The sequence below is a fragment of the Triticum dicoccoides genome, chromosome 5B (assembly GCF_002162155.2).
Source record: "Triticum dicoccoides isolate Atlit2015 ecotype Zavitan chromosome 5B, WEW_v2.0, whole genome shotgun sequence".
NCBI lineage: Eukaryota > Viridiplantae > Streptophyta > Magnoliopsida > Poales > Poaceae > Triticum > Triticum dicoccoides.
This window is the reverse complement of record NC_041389.1, coordinates 705334879-705340414: the sequence shown is the minus strand read 5'-3', so window position 1 is coordinate 705340414 and position 5536 is coordinate 705334879.

Genomic DNA, 5536 nt, shown 5'->3' with positions numbered 1-5536 from the left:
CTCTTTCTATTTTCTGCCATGGTCGGGTCTTGAGTCTTACTCAACTTCACACCTTTGCATCACAGGCAAGAACTCCTTCTTTGACTGTTCCATTTTGAACTACTTCAAAATCTTGTCAAGGTATGTACTCATTGAAAATCCTATCAAGCGTCTTGATCTATCTTAATAGATCTTGATGCTCAATATACAAGTAGCTTTTACTGAGGTCTTTCTTTGAAAAAACTCCTTTCAGACACTCCTTTATGCTTTGCAGAATAATTCTATATTATTTCCAATCAACAATATGCCATTCACATATACTTATCAGAAATGCTGTAGTGCTCCCACTCACTTTCTTGTAAATACAGGCCTTTCCAAAAGTCTGTATAAAACCATATGCTTTGATCAACTCATCAAAGCGTATATTCCAACTCTGAGATGCTTGCACCAGTCCATAGATGGATCGCTGGAGCTTGCACATTTTGTTAGCACCTTTAGGATTGACAAAACCTTCTGGTTGTATCATATAAAACTCTTCTTTAACAAATCCATTAAGGAATCTAGTTTTGACATCCATTTGCCAAATTTCATAAAATGTGGCAATTGCTAACATGATTCGGACAGACTTTTAAGCATCGATACGAGTGAGAAAATCTCATTGTATTCAACACCTTGAACTTTGTCAAAAAAAACCTTTTTCGACAAGTCTAGCTTTGTAGATAGTAACACTACTATCAGTGTCCGTCTTCCTCTTGAATATCCAATTATTTTCTATAGCTTGCCGATCATCGGGCAAGTCCACCAAAGTCCACACTTTGTTCTCATACATGGATCCCATCTCAGATTTCATGGCCTTAAGCCATTTTGCGGAATCTGGGCTCATCATCGCTTCCTCATAGCTCGTATGTTCGCCATGGTCAAGTAACATGACTTTCAGAATAGGATTACCGTACCACTCTGGTGCGGATCTTACTCTGGTAGACCTACGAGGTTCGGTAGTAACTTGATCTGAAGTTTCATGATCATTATCATTAGCTTCCTCACTAATTGGTGTATGAATCACTAGAACTGATTTCTGTGATAAACTACTTTCCAATTCGGGAGAAGGTATAATTACCTTATCAAGCTCTACTTTCCTCCCACTCACTTCTTTCAAGAGAAAATCCTTCTCTAGAAAGGATCCATTTTTAGCAACGAATATCTTTGCCTTCGGATCTGTCATAGAAGGTGTACTCAACAGTTTCCTTTGGGTATTCTATGAAGACGCACTTCTCCAATTTGGGTTTGAGCTTATCAGGATGAAACTTTTTCACATAAGCATCGCAGCCCCAAACTTTAAGAAACGACAACTTGGGTTTCTTGCTAAACCACAGTTCATATGGTGTCGTCTCAACGGTTTTAGATGGTGCACTTTTAACGTGAATGCAGCTGTCTCTAATGCATAACCCCAAAACAATAGTGGTAAAACAGTAAGAGACATCATAGATCGCACCATATCCAATAAAGTGCGGTTACGATGTTCGGACACACCATAACGTTGTGGTGTTCCAGGTGGCGTGAACTGTGAAACTATTCCACATTGTTTTAGTTGAAGACCAAACTCGTAACTCAAATATTCGTCTCCGCGATCAGATCGCAGAAACTTTATTTTCTTGTTACGATGATTTTTCCACTTCACTCTGAAATTCTTTGAACCTTTCAACTATTTCAGACTTATGTTTCATCAAGTAGATATACCCATATCTGCTCAAATCATCTTGTGAAGGTTAGAAAATAACGATACTTGCCACGAGCATCAACACTCATTGGATCGCATACATCGGTATGTATTATTTTCAATAAGTCAGTAGCTTGTTCCATTGTTCCGGAGAACGGAGTTTTAGTCATCTTGCCCAAAAAGCACGGTTCGCAAGCATCAAATGATTCATAACCAAGTGATTCCGAAAATCCATCTTTATGGAGTTTCTTCATGCGCTTTACACCGATATGACCCAAACGGCAGTGCCACAGATAAGTTGCACTATCATTATTAACTTTTCATCTTTTGGCATCAATATTATGAATATGTGTATCACTATGATCGATATCCAACAAACTATGTTCATTGGGTGTATGACCATCGGAGGTCTTATTCATGTAAACCGAATAACAATTTATTCTCTAATTTTAAATGAATAACTGTATCGCAATAAACATGATCAAATCATATTCATGCTCAATGCAAATGCCAAATAACATTTATTTAGGTTTAACACTAATCCCGGAAGTATAGGGAGTGTGCGATGATGATCATATCAATCTTGGAACTATTTCCAACACTCATCGTCACTTCCCCTTAACTAGTCTCTGTTTATTATGTAACTCCTGTTTCGAGTTACTAATCTTAGCAACCGAACAAGTATTAAATACTCAGGGGTTACTATAAACACTAGTAAGGCACACATCAAACACCTGTATATCAAATATACCCTTGTTCACTTTGCCATCCTTCTTATCCACCAAATATTTAGGGCATTTCTGCTTCCAGTGACCATTTCCTTTGCAGTGTAAGCACTCAGTTTCAGGCTTTGGTCCAGCTTTGGTCTTCTTCAGGGAGTGACAACTTGTTTGCCATTCTACTTGAAGTTTCCCTTTCCTTCCCTTTGCCCTTTTCTTGAAACTAGTGGTCTTGTCAATCATCAACACTTGATGCTCTTTCTTGATTTCTACCTTCGTTGATTTCAACATCACGAAGAGCTTGGGAATCGTTTTCGTCATCCCTTGCATTATAGTTCATCACGAAGTTCCACTAACTTGGTGATGGTGACTAGAGAACTCTGTCAATCACTATCTTATCTGGAAGATTAACTCCCACTTGATTCAAGCGATTGTAGTACTCAAACAATCTAAGCACTTGCTCACTAGTTGAGTGATTCTCCTCCATCTTTTAGCTGTAGAACTTGTTGAAGACTTCATATCTCTCAACTCGGGTATTTGCTTGAAATATACTTCAACTCCTGGAACATCTCATATGGTCCATGACGTTCAAAACGTCTTTGAAGTCCCGATTCTAAGCCGTTTAAGCATGGTGCACTAAACTATCAAGTAGTCATCATATTGAGCTAGCCAAACGTTCATAACGTCTGCATCTTCTCCTGCAATAGGTCTGTCACCTAGCGGTGCATTAAGGACATAATTCTTCTGTGCAGCAATGAGGATAAACCTCAGATCACGGATCCAATCCGCATCATTGCTACTAACATCTTTCAACACAATTTTCTCTAGGAACATATCAAAAATAAACATATGAAAGCAACAACGCAAGCTATTGATCTATAACATAATTTGCAAAATACTACCAGGACTAAGTTCATGATAAATTAAAGTTCAATTAATCATATTACTTAAGAACTCCCACTTACACAGACATCTCTCTAGTCATCTAAGTGATCACGTGATCGAAATCAACTAAACCATGTCCGATCATCACGTGAGATGGAGTAGTTTCAATGGTGAACATCACTATGTTGATCATATCTACTATATGATTCACGCTCGACCTTTCGGTCTCCCTGTTCCGAGGCCATATCTGTATATGCTAGGCTCGTTAAGTTTAACCTGAGTATTCCGCGTGTGCAACTGTTTTGCACCCGTTGTATTTGAACGTAGAGCCTATCACACCCGATCATCACGTGGTGTCTCAGCACGAAGAAGTTTCGCAATGGTGCATACTCAAGGAGAACACTTCTTGATAATTAGTGAGAGATCATCTTAAAATGCTACCGTCAATCAAAGCAAGATAAGATGCATAAAGGATAAACATCACATGCAATCAATATAAGTGATATGATATGGCCATCATCATCTTGTGCTTGTGATCTCCATCTTCGAAGCACCGTCATGATTACCATCGTCACCGGCGCGACACCTTGATCTCCATCGTAGCATCGTTGTCGTTACGCCATCTATTGCTTCTACGACTATCGCTACCGCTTAGAAATAAAGTAAAGCAATTACAGGGCGTTTGCATTTCATACAATAAAGCGACAACCATATGGCTCCTGCCAGTTGCCGATAACTTCGGTTACAAAACATGATCATCTCATACAATAAAATATAGCATCACGTCTTGACCATATCGCATCACAACATGCCCTGCAAAAACAAGTTAGACGTCCTCTACTTTGTTGTTGCAGATTTTACGTGGCTGCTACGGGCTTAGCAAGAACCGTTCTTACCTACGCATCAAAAACCAGAACGATAGTTCGTCAAGTTAGTGCTGTTTTAACCTTCGCAAGGACCGGGTGTAGCCACACTCGATTCAGCTAAAGTGAGACAGACAGACATCCGCCAGCCACCTTTAAGCACGAGTGCTCGTAACGGTGAAACCAGTCTCGCGTAAGCATACGTGTAATGTCGGTCCGGGCCGCTTCATCTCACAATACCGCCGAACCAAAGTATGACATGCTGGTAAGCAGTATGACTTGTATCGCCCACAACTCACTTGTGTTCTACTCGTGCATATAACATCAACGCATAAAACCTAGGCTCTGATGCCACTGTTGGGGAACGTAGTAATTTCAAAAAAATTCCTACGCACACGCAAGATCATGGTGATGTCTAGCAACGAGAGAAGGAGTGTATCTTCATACCCTTGAAGATCGCTAAGCGGAAGCGTTTATCAACGCGGTTGATGTAGTCGTACGTCTTCACGATCCGACCAATCCAAGTACCGAAGGCACGGCACCTCCGAGTTCTGCACACGTTCAGCTCGATGACGTCCTCGCCTTCTCGATCCAGCAAGACGGGCGATGTAGTAGATGAGTTCCGGCAGCACGACGGCGTGGTGACGGTGTTGGTGAAGAACAATCTCCGCAGGGCTTCGCCTAAGCACTACGGAAACTATGACGGAGGATAAACTAGAGGGGACGGTTTGCCGGCACATGGCTTGGTGTTTCTTGATGTGTCTTTGGTGCTAGCCCTGCCCCTCTATTTATATGTTGAGTCCTGGGGTCAAAACTTGGAGTAAAAGCCTCCTCAAAGTCGGTTTTGCCCGAAAGGCAAGAGTCCTACACGGACTCCAGGGCTAGACGCCAGGGTTCCCGGCGTCTACCACCTAGACGCCAGGGTTCCTGGCGTCTAGCCTCTGGTCTCCGCAAAACTTCCTTTTGCACTTTCCATAAGCCTCGTGGGATTTCCCCTTTGGCCCAAATAACGTGTTCTCGTACCCAAACATTTCGGGAAACATCCGGAACCCCTTCCGGTGAATTCCGGAACCCTTCCGGAGATCAAACACTATAATCCCATATATCAAACTTTATCTCCGGACCATTCCGGAGTTCCTCGTCATGTCCATGGTCTCAACTGGGACTCCGAACAACATTCGGTTACCAACATGCATAACTCATATAATACTATATCGTCAATGAAACGTTAAGCGTGCGGACCCTACGGGTTCGAGAACTATGTAGACATGACCGAGACACATTTCCGGTCAATAACCAATAGCGGGACCTGGATGCCCATATTGGCTCCCACATATTCTACGAAGATCTTTTATCGGTCAAACCGCATAACA